The sequence below is a fragment of the Berghia stephanieae genome, chromosome 1 (assembly GCF_034508935.2).
Source record: "Berghia stephanieae isolate SIO BIC M18660-M18661 chromosome 1, UCSD_Bste_1.3, whole genome shotgun sequence".
NCBI classification, from domain to species: Eukaryota; Metazoa; Mollusca; class Gastropoda; order Nudibranchia; family Aeolidiidae; genus Berghia; species Berghia stephanieae.
In genome coordinates this window covers 146,017,224-146,029,835 of record NC_088360.1, presented here as the reverse complement: position 1 = coordinate 146,029,835, position 12,612 = coordinate 146,017,224, and the positions used below count along the sequence as shown (strand labels likewise).

Sequence of the window (12,612 nt, the reverse complement as noted above, 5' to 3'; positions counted from 1 at the left end):
AGAGAGAGAGAGAGAATTGTAGTTATTTATTTTATAATGTGATCAATATTGTATGATATGTGTATTATTATGTTATATGAGCAGCTACGTGGTCTTGTGGTATAACACTCACTTCCGGATAGCAAGTCCCTGGGTTTGAGCCTCACTGGGCTCATAGTTGAGTCCTTTAAAAAGTCACTTTAATCACGTTTTTTCACCATACTCAGGTGTAAATTGAGTACCAGTCCATTAATATCGTTTGTCTCCATCAACAAAAATGTAATATCGCCCAACAGGCATCATGTCTCTTTCTACATGCTATGTGTTGCTGTTGGTTAGGGATCCCTTGTAAAGTGCTTTGAGCACATTTAGGGGAAATTGCACTACATAAATGCTCTAGTTTTTTAAGGTTTTTAAAAAAAAATTGTATTTGTTTTTCTTTCAGAATTAGAATACATGATTTAAAAAGTGACCTCTAAATGAATTTCTAGAAACGTGTAAAGTGACAACAAAATTGTATAGATATACTATTAAAATTTAATTTCCCTATATTCAACCCCAAAGGAAAATTTGTCTTTAGTCTTTTGGGTCTCTTCTAAGGGAAAACTGGAATAACCCAGGTATCAGCTTCAGTGCACAGCTGAAAATGAGCTACAGCGAGGTGATTTGCTAAATGTCATACAGTGCTGCGGGTAGTCTAACTCGGCACCTTTCTGGTATGAAGTAAACACCGTTTTGCTGAGTTACTTTGCCCACAAGTAGGATAAACAGTCTTTACCAGACATTATCGTTAACTTCTTAATAGTAATATCTAGCAGTATATTAATAGGGGGTAGTGACAACTATTGCTTGCTGCCCTTCGATGTATAGGACACCTATTCATCGTGGGGTTCTTTCAGCCGGATCTAACATTTACTCAATTACCCATTAGTCGTTAGGATCAGAAATACTCTTGGCTCCGCCATTGTAAATGTTGCTCATCGAAGCTCGAGGAAATAAATAATAACGTGAAGTTAAATGTAAGCTTCAATTTAATTACAAAAACAGATCAAATGAACGTTTCGGGTTTCCCCTTTATCAACCAAAACAGAATGAATGAAACACCACAGATGAATAATAAAAATAATAATAATCATCATCATTATATTTTATTAATTTTATTTGGGACATTAAAGTATGTCAAACATGACATTTTAACACAACACAAAGATAACCTACTTTTTGTCTCGGCACAGATATATACACGTTCAAAAACCACCTGGAGCTCATTATAATAAGCTTCACCTTAAATCAAGACTTTGCCTTTAAATGTATTAATTTTTCAACACTTATTACATTCAGACAAGTTCATGCTCTCATGACTAAATAAAAAGAAGTAGAACTAATAGGAGATTTTATAAATATATAAATAACATTAATAAAATATAATTATTGACTATTATTATTATTATTGTTATTATTATTATTATTATTATTATTATTATTATTATTATTATTATTATTATTTTAATTCTTTGAATTTGAGATTAAGAAATGATTTGAGCAAAACAAGGGATGTCAATTGATAGTTACAGAATTAGAAAATTTTATTTCATTTATAAAGTCATCAAAACTTTCTTTTATTAAAATTAAATAGACCCAGTCTATGGACCATGGAATGAACATGTCTGTCTCAAAATATTTACAAGAAGAAATATTTTTTGAGTGGAAGTCAATAATAAGATGTTATAAACTTTGCACTGAAATAAAAAAGTAAATTACAGTTTACCCTGCTTTCTTATTAGAGAAATATTATAGGTCATTCACTGTTGATACTTTTGATATAAATCAAAATTCATTTGAATGCAGAAAAAGTACAATTTGAGAAAGATGCTTTTAAAAAAAACTTTTTCTTTTTTTGGGTTAATGCTCTTATTATTTATATTTATTGTTAATTTTGTTTAAAATATGGAATGAATGAAAAATGATACCAATGGGAGTCCTCACTATCACATTTCCAGTCTTTATTTAGATTGGTAAATGGAAATGTTCTCCTAGTTACAATTTTTTAAAAAATGAAACGGGTGTATTATTATTGCTTTGAATATTTTGAGTTTGGAGAATCTAATTGGACGTGGGTGGGTGTCTGTGTTTGGTTTGTGTGGGAGATAGAGAGAGGTGGGGGGGGGGGGGGGGGGGCAGGGAGTATTTCTCATGTGGTGCTGTTTCAATGGATAAGGCGTATAAATGCAAAGACTGGCATTTAATTCTTAACAGATGAGATCTGATCATAAAGTGGCAATTCGTGCTCCCAAGAGAGAAGTGATACCTCTGCTTCAAAGCTATCATTCTCTCTCTCTCTCTCTCTCTCTCTCTCTCTCTCTCTCTCTCTCTCTCTCTCTCTCTCTCTCTCTCTCTCTCTCTCTCTCTCTCCCCCCTCCTATCTATATTAATATTGTATGTGAAAGCAGATGCGTAAAGTGAAATGAAAGAAATTCATTCTATAGGTTATTTATTTACTTTTAAAGAAGAAACTACGAACTTCTCATTTGTACATGATTAAAAGGAATATGTTTTATTGGGTTTGCTTTTGATGGTTTTTGTTTTTTTTTGTTGTTGTTTTTATTTTTTAGTTAAAATTCAAATTTTTATATATATTTTAGAATTCCAGATAATTTTTAAACGTTGACATTTTTTAACAATTATGAAATTGTATTTTCAGTTTTCGAAAGCAATTCATTGATGCTATGCGTGTAGGTAAACCACTCGCCATTTCTGCCCGCCAGATTACTCGTAGAATTAGAATTATACTAGATTACGTTTAAAACTTGACAACGTTGATAGAAGAGATAACTGAGAACTTATCACCCAACTGACGGCCTGTAACAATAACGAAGTAACGTCGTCTTCATTCATTCTGAAGCTGCGACTCATAAAAGAGCGGGTACAATAGAATTGTGTCCCCCCCCCCCCCTCCCCTCTGAAATTGATATTTTAAAAGTTCTATTTCTTAAATTTTTTTTTCAGTGGCAGATGAGAAATAACAGAGTGATTATAAAGTCATTTTTATGTTGTTAAAAATCAATTGCGTAATGCCTGTGTCGAAATACCTGTCGTTTCACATTAACTATCTGTTTTGTTTTTGTTTACTGAATTCTGGTAACTTGTAAAAACTGTTCTATATTTTAAAATTCAGAACAATCCACTTGGCCGTAAAACGGAGCATAATATAATTTAAGAAATATTTCATGAGTCTGTCCTTTCTGGACGGGAGATCTTCTACTGGTGGTCGTCCTGTCATATTCCCAATCAGGCTGGAGACAAACAAGTATACACTTGTAGTTGCTTCTGGGATTTACCGACAATACCTCTTGTCTTTCCTTGGACAAGACCATGGCCGACTAGAGTTACGTCATGGACAAGACTATCTCCCAGCCAGTTTAGAAATTTGTGACTCTACCATGAATGCTTTCAGCGCCATAGAGAATACAGGACCTAGTAGTCTGTGTTCAGCGCTAGTGAAGTCCAAATTACATTGCACATGATGTTAAACAAAATATTGCAAAATATTACATCTAGTCTCGCAAGAGTTGTTGTATATCAAACAGAAACCCATTATAAGTGATCTCGTTGAAATTGGACTTTTTATGACACTTGTTTGTATTGGACGTTGGGATGGAATGGATTGTGTGCAGACTAGACCAGGCCTGTGGACAAGGCATTATTTACTACACGCGTCTTAATGGTTAACAACTCACTCGTTACGGTGTGTGCGTGCGTGCTCTCGTAGTTGCGAGAATACACAGTATTTATGATCCGTTAATGATCTGTACCTTACATTATATTATAATTCATAGGTTTCGTCGGTTCGACAAAGTGCGGCTCTTCATTGACTTCTCTGATCTAGATGTGTCAAGCTCGAGTCAGCAAAATGGTGATAAGTAATAATAGAGTATTCTCTCATACTCTTTTATGTCTCCAAGTACTTTACATCAATCAGCACACTTTACCGTTTCAAGTCTATATAGAGATAGAGATTAGTGATATTTTATTTACATTCATAAGTAGTTATAAGGCATACCAGTTTCATTTTTACCCAAGTCCCTTACCTCGGTGTCTGTCCCCTATAAAATTGAAAACATAAAACAAAACAAATCTCAGTTACTCAATCTTAAAGAGAACTGGCATGTAAATATTATTTTTTTTATTGGTCTACAATTATGTGCAAATTAAAAAAAACAACAATATTGATAATATAGATATAATTTGTTCAGAAAAATGTACAAACTGATCTAAAATTAGCTACAATCAACTTCTATGATAGTCGGTGATAGGGGGGGATGAGTTAATACAAATGAAGAAGAGGATGAATTTAGCAGTTAAGGATTGGTCTTTAACTTTAATGTCTCTTGATAATTGAGAGATAAACAAATAGTAGATAAAGATAAAATAGCAACGTGTTTTGTTTTATTTTAATACTAGGAGTTTAGTGAAGCTGTTTCATTTGGTTTTAAATTCATGCATCCCACAATTAGGTAGTTTTGTATTGACTTGGTTTGATTCTTTACAATGTTCTATCGACATTAACTTAGTTGGGTGTTGTTGATTTTTTGTTTTTTTTGGGGGGTTTTGTTTTTTTTTTTTGTTTTTGTTTTTGTTTTTTTTTTTGTTTTTTTTGTGGGGGGGGGGGGGGGGGTTATTTTTTTATTTTTATTTTTTTCCTTGTATAACGAGGAAGGAGAGGATAGTTGTGGTTATGATGATGAGAAGAAGAAGAACGAATTGTTCGTTTGTTTGTATTTTGTTGTTTGTACGTTTATATATTTAATTTTCTAAAAATATTCTGGGAATTCATTCTTTCTGACCTTTTGTAAATTACAGTAGTCTCAACGTGGCATCTCATCTGTTGTAGACAATTATAATATTAATATAATTATTTTTAATTCTAAGCCAGTATTTCAACCTCACCTTTTTAACCCCCCCCCCCCCACACACACACACACCCACACACACACACACACACACACGTACCGTATCTTCTGTGCTAAGCTAAGCGGCCTGGGCGCTCAAGAAGATTGCTTTTAATTTAAGATCCGTTGATCCTTTTTGAGCGAGATAAAAATTTCTTTGAAAAGCGATTTTTCTCGACTTGTTATAATATACCTCATTGCATCTACTCTATTTTCAATAGAATAGTAGAGTAGTACAGAGCTCATCGCTTTTTTGAAGCGCCAGTCACAATGTTTAACGCTCTGGGGGTGAGAATAGCTATAGATAGTATGCGCTTTGCTAAGAAGCTCATACCATTGCCATCCGGAAGTATAACGGACCAACACACAAAACTGTGTGTATCCATGAACGTTTATAGTCGAGTTAATACAGTTCAGTGAGCATTACTCATAAACGCGGATGGCAAAAAACAATAACAAAGACCTGAGTGACGTCATCTATATAATATGTCCGGTCACAGTCGTAGTCAGCATAAAAGGGGTTTCAATGACATGTCTAGGCTGTGTTACATTGTACCGTACTGTCAGCACTCGTTGAATATTAATAATATGAGAACTCTTGCTTGCTTTGTAGCCAGTGGTAAAAGTCGATTTACCTTCCATGAATTCATATGTATGTAGGTTATTTACTCTATTGAGGTATGTACGTGTGTGTGTGTGTGTTTGTGTGTGTGTGTGTGTGTGTTTGCCTCATTGAATAAAGGAATGGAAGGTTGAATTTTTAATGAAATGAGAGACTTGAAATCGGAACAGATATTATTAATTAATTTAAAAATTATTATCGGGTGAAGTAGTAGGAGAGAGGTTAAGGTTAAGGCATTGCACTGTGACCTCAAATGTCCCCAGTTTGAGCCCCGCTCCAGGCAAGGTTATATTAACCCCCAATTTGATCACTTTGGCCAAATGGGCGATTCCTGTTGACTCCAGACATCTTGTATGATGGATTATCTGCATTTTCTCTAATGGTGTCGTGGCGGAAGGCGGAATATAATTTTGCGGTGTAGATGAAGGAAAAATATATGCACCAATCACCAGTTTTTATCTCCACAAAGCTGACTGACTGCAACGGAGGATTTCTATCCCCATCCTTCAAATTTTAAACATTAAAAAAAAAAAAAAAAAATCTCACTTGTCCCCAATGTATGTCATCAAACTTATTATTTGATTCTGTATTTCAATTTATCCCCACACGCCAATGTAAAGTGAGCCTAGTGTCTGTAGTGATTATTTTTATTATTATTATTATTATTATTATTATTATTATTATTATTATTATTATTATTATTATTATTATTATTATTATTATAGTAGTAGTAGTAGTAGTAGTAGTAGTAGTAGTAGTAGTGGTAGTAGTAGTGGTAGTAGTAGTAGTAGTGGTAGTAGTAGTGGTAGTAGTAGTGGTAGTAGTAGTGGTAGTAGTAGTAGTTGATGAAATAGTAGATTTAATAGTAGTCTTGTTACACGTGGCATAATGATGGTGTTACGGAACAACAGTTAAATAGCGCGTTATCGTAGTAAGAGTATGCTCTTTTTGTTCCATAGCCATCACAAACTAGAGGGCCGTCCCTAGCTGAACGGACGACTCTTGTCAATCATTGACGGCACCTTGTTACTAACATCTCTATATTCTTATGATTTCTGTTTGACTGAACTGTATTCTCTCTCTCTCTCTCTCTCTCTCTCTCTCTCTCTCTCTCTCTCTCTCTCTCTCTCTCTCTCTCTCTCTCTCTCTCTGCGGGTGGTTGGATGGGAGCATCACCCTTGAATCATATACCTATGATGTTCGCATGGGTGTACGATCCGATAGTGATGTCGTTTCTTCTTCTCTTTACTAGCCTATCCTGCTTCTTTGGTTTATGATTGTATTTTTGACAGGGATATTTTTTTTCTGTAAATCTTCTGCCTGTTTGTTCTTGGTTATTTATAATTTAGCTTATGATATCTTTAGGTTATGATTTTGATTTACATTTGTACTATTTTTGTTAGATTGCTTGTTTTTTTGTTTCAGCGGTCTCTCATATAACCTCAATTGTGTTGGAAGAGACCTAAAGCAACAAACAAACAAATCTCTCTCTCTCTCTCTCTCTCTCTCTCCCTCTCCCTCTCCCTCTCTCTCTCTCTCCCTCTCCCTCTCTCTCTCCCTCTCCCTCTCCCTCTCCCTCTCCCTCTCTCTCGCTCTTCTCTCCCTCTCCCTCTCTCTCTCTCTCTCTCCCCTCTCTCTCTCTCTTCTCTCTCTCTCTCTCCTCTCTCTCTCCTCTCCTCTCTCTCTCTTCTCTCTCTCTCTCTTTTCTCTCTCTCTCTCTCTCTCTCTCTCTCTCTCTCTCTCTCTCTCTCTCTCTCTCTCTCTCTCTCTCTCTCTCTCTCTCTCTCTCTCTCTCTCTTGTCTTTTCTATTTTATAATTAACACATTCATGTTGAAAATTGAAACCATTGTGCGTTTTGTTGTTGAGTGCTTTGATACGACTCGGTTTGTTATTCATTCAGGTCCTATGTACGAATCCCGCCGTGAGGGGGCCCAAAGTCGAGCGAGTCCTTTAGGAAATGCACTTTACTCATATTATCTTATCACCCTACGCAGGGGTAGACAAGCATTTGGCTAATAAAAGTGTTGCCTCTGTCGAAAAGAAAAAGTAATAATTGCGATTTCGCTGGATGCCATGCCTCCTCGTCCCACATGTTCGGTGTTGTTGTTAGCGTGGATTGAACCCCTTGGAAAGAGAACCCTTTCTGAGCACATCATTTTATGGTCATTTGTTCGATATATAGAATCTCCGTTTTTTTATTTTGCTTAATTTCTAATTTTATTGTTTTATTTTTTCTTGCGGGGGGGGGGGGGGGGGGGGGGGCGGGTGGATTTTGGTTGTTTCGTTTGTTTGTTTTTGATAATTTTGGTACAGTAAAAATCTAGATAACCACTTTAAAGTGAATATAAACCTTCACTCGATGGATCGACTAAAAGTGAATATAAATCTTCACTTAATGGATGGAGTAATTATATTACAAGGTCAATAGCAGGCATTGATGTTATTATTATATTCTAGTATGGGCATAATGGAGCTGAGCAGAGAATAAGCTTCTTCTGCCGTATGTATCGGTAAATTGCTGACGATCGGCCTTGTGTATTGTATGCATGTGTTGGAACGGAGGAAGGGGGGGGGGGGGATGTGGTATTGTGAGGGAGTAGTGCGGTGGTAGTCAAGACGAGCAGATCGATGATGGAACTAAGAGGTTTAATGGCTACGGCGATGGGAAAGAAGGGAGGAGGGTTTGGGTTGGGGGGGGGGGGGGGGGGGGTAGGTAGTGGTGGATGGTTGGTGGTTGGAGGGTCTGGCGTGATTAGATAGGAGGAAGGCTGCTTGCCCGACTGAAATATTAATGGCTTCCCCTGGGAATGGATTGTATTATTTTTAGATTTGGGGGGGGGGGGGGGGGGGGGGGGGGGGGAGAGATGGAACGATGGAACGTTCAGGGTTTCTCTTTTTTTTTTCCCCTCCCGTTAATTGTGGGGATTATTTTTTTTTAAAATATCAAGGACCACGATTTTAAAGAAAACATTTTAATGACGATGAAATTAGCGAGAGAGAGAGAGAGAGAGAGAGAGAGAGAGAGAGAGAGAGAGAGAGAGAGAGAGAGAGAGAGAGCACGGATAATAACCGCATATATGTTTTACTGGGCCCTTGGGCTCACAATGCCTCACTCATACTCCCACTGGGCCAGATGAAACAAAATATTTCTTTTATATAACGGGTATCACTTATGCAATGCTCTTAGTTTGTACTCGCCGGAACTAATATTGTTTTTGTTTTATTTATTTATTTTTTATTGTTGTTGTTGATCGTATTTTGTGGTTTGCTTTTGTTGTTTTTTTCTCCCTGACTTATTTTTTTCCTTTTATTTTGAGACATGAAACGAGAGAGGAGTACGTGGGAAGGAAAGTATTGGGAATTACAATTAGCGGGAAAGAGGAAAAAGGGACGACTATTATTATTATTATTATTATTATTATTATTATTATTATTATTATTATTATTATTATTATTATTATTATTATTATTATTATTATTATTATTATTATTATGAAAGAACTGGGCCTGGAGGAAGATGATGCTCTGAACCAAGATACACGGAGATGTGGCGTTCATTATGACAACCATACAATATGCGGGATAAGCTGAAAGAAGAAGAAGAATTTTGAGATATGATATAACGTACAGAAGACATCGAAAGTTGTTGGGTTTTTGGGTTGTTGTTTTTTGTTTTGTTTTTGTGGTTGTTTAAAGTTTTTGGTTATGTTTTGTTATCTTGTTTTTACTCAATACGTTAAAAAAAAAAAATCCATTTTCATTTCTGTGCGTGACGCACATACTTCGTGTCCTTAGGTGTCAATTTGTTTTGATTGGAAATGAGATCACCACCTGCATATCTCGGTAGGTCGAGTACTAGCTTCCGGTCCAAAAGGACCCGGATCGATCTCGGGACGAGTCGAGATTAAAAAAAAAATAATAAAAAAAGAAAGATTGACCAACTGTCTGTCCCACCCAGCAGTGACGGTGTAGCTGGCTGGGTCCATGTCTGGTTAGATCTGGAGGAAAGTACTTTGCGATTAAAACAACCCTTAACGTGTTCTTAACTCTCCTGAAAGTCTCAGTATTGAGTTTCGGATAAGACGATGGTAATTTAAATCGGTATTTGAAGGGACGAGTTTTCTGGCCAAATTTTAAAACATAGATTAATTAACAATTTGATGATGATGATGATGATGATTTCGACATTTGAAAGATTTCATAAATTAAATGTAGCCCACGGAAAAGGATCACCCGTTATTAAGCCATAGGCGCCATTCTTTATTAAATATCGGGGTTACTAGATATATGTTATATTGGTTCACTATAGGCTCGGGTATGCTGTAAAATGTCTAGTCTATTGATGATCCGGAATTAAATCTAGGGCCCCCACCTTGACTCTTGTTTATTGCCCAATTTCTTTTCCTGTCTTTTGATCACGCTGTCATTCACCGCCCCTCCTACCATTCTCCCATTGCACAGTTAATATAATTGGTCGTATACATGATCGTCTCTGACTTGTATTCATATGTATTCAGATTTAACCCGTATACGGCGGCGAGACTTGGGAGTGATTTCCCTTCAAATCGTATTTGGGAATGAGATTAGCGGAAGAGTAGCGTCTCTTGATTGGACGTCACCCATAGTCTGTGACGTCACCGGCGGAAAAGTTATTAGAGAGAGAACGTCATGTTGGTTGGCGGGTGGTTGGATGGGAGCATCACCCTTGAATCATATACCTATGATGTTCGCATGGGTGTACGATCCGATAGTGATGTCGTTTCTTCTTCTCTTTACTAGCCTATCCTGCTTCTTCTTCTTCTTATTATTATTTTATTATTATATTATTTTATTATTATTATTATTATTATTATTATTATTATTATTATTATTATTTATTATTATTATTATATTATTATATTTATTATATTTAATGAATAATTTAATAATAATAATAATAATAATAATAATAATAATAATAATAATAATAATAATAATAATAATAATAATAATAATAGTAATAATAATAATAATAATAATAATATATAATAATAATAATAATAATAATAATAAAAGAATGGAAGGTTTATTATAGGATATCTTAATATCCCGTCCTGAATGCGGTCCAACTATAATAATATATTGTAATCAAGAGTAATATACAATGTAGACTCGTACCTCCTCTGGTTACTGGATTATGTATGATTCAACATTACATACTGCCCTTTTACTCTGATGACGGAACGCATTTAGATTTTATTTTTCACAAATTTGCTGAAAACTTCTACTTTGAATGTGTTTAAATAATTAATATTGATCGATTTCGATTGATTTCCAAGCCCCCCCCCCCCCCCCCCCGGCCCTTTCAATCCCCAAATGAATACTGTACAAAAAAAAAAAAATTAAAAAAAAAAGCTCCGACCATGAGACTTGAAAGATGTCACTCTTTTCTTTTCTAGAAATCTCATTGAGACGTTTAAAACAAGTTGGGGTTCATTTTAATCTGTCCACATTTGTTTAAACGTTTCCTAGCTAAAATATCAACAACAACAAAAGTATTTTATCAAAGTTTGGCAGAGTAAAAAAAAAAAAAAAGGGGGGGGGGGGGGGGTTTGGAGTTAATAGGTAATGTTATATATCTTTTGTATTTGTATTACATGGGGGAGGGGGGGGGGGGGTATATACTTACCAGTTAGCACCACTTAACTCAGTTGGTAAAAAGGATCTACATGGTATAACTTACTTAATAAATAGAATCTGTATTGTGGTGCCCCAGTGAAAGGGTGTCGATAGCCTTTTGTCTGAATGGAGTTCCCGCCGTATTCCTTTTCAATTCCTATTCATCTGGCCGACTTCTGTGTGTATTGATTAATACACGCAATATTGATATTAGTTGTATTGAAAGACTTTCTCATACACTGACGCCCTGATCCAGTAACCCGTTGCGACGTCATTGTGATCATGTATTTTACTCTAGCTCCCAATCTCTGTCTGTCTATCTATCTATCTATCTATCTATCTATCTATCTATCTATCTATCTATCTATCTATCTATCTATCTATCTATCTATCTATCTGTCTGTCTGTCTATAATCTATCTATCTATCTATCTATCTATCTATCTATCTATCTATTCTATCTATCTATCTATCTATCTATCTATATCTATCTATCTATCTATTAATCTATCTATCTATCTATCTATCTATCTATCTATAATCTATCTATCTATCTATCTATCTATCTATCTATCTATCTATCTATCTATCTATCTATCTGTCTGTCTGTCTATCTATCTATACATCTATCTATCTAACCATCTATACATCTATTAATCTATCCACCTTTCTGTCTGTCTGCCAGTCATATATCATTCAATGTATCTATCGTTATTTATTTATCGTCAATCTAACTCCTCTCTCTCTCTCTCTCTCTCTCTCTCTCTCTCTCTCTCTCTCTCTCTCTCTCTCTCTCTCTCTCTCTCTCTCATTTCAATTTATATCATCGCTCACTTTCTCCTTTACTCTCCCTTCCCTATCTTACAGCCCATCGTCATCCCTCACCCGTACCCCTTACCCATATCAGTAACTTTTTACTATAGATAGTATGCGCTTGTCTAAGAAGCTCATAACATTGCCATCCGGAAGTATAACGGACCAAACACACAAAACTGTGTATGCATGAACGTTTATAGTCGGGTTAATACAGTTCAGTGAGCATTACTCATAAACGCGGATGGCAAAAAACAATAACAAAGACCCGAGTGACGTCATCTTCGAACTATCTATAGCGATACAATTTCGGTCTCCTAAAACCTACGAATTTTTAACTTTTCAAGCTGGCAGGTCTGTATATATAGACCCATCAAGATTCATCCATCCATCTCTTCTAGCGCGTTACCTTCCATCCCTCGAAAAGTGACTCACCGGTTCCATCCAGTAAACTGTAATGGCATGATTCAGACCCTTGGAAAAAAAATGTATTTTTGATTCTAAAATATGAATTGTGTGTGAGTCATTATGCCTTCCATTGAGAGTAATGAAGGCTATCTCTTTTTTTAGATGGAATTTTAGCAAACTCGC

At 35.7% G+C, this 12,612-nt stretch overlaps 1 protein-coding gene across 19 annotated transcripts in view; it reads left to right on the top strand.

Annotated features, from left to right (window-relative positions):
- LOC144963444 (cAMP-dependent protein kinase catalytic subunit beta) overlaps positions 1 to 12,612 on the top strand; it is a 440,798-nt gene that overhangs the window by 354,512 nt on the left and 73,674 nt on the right. The gene's annotated exons all lie outside the window — the stretch shown is intronic.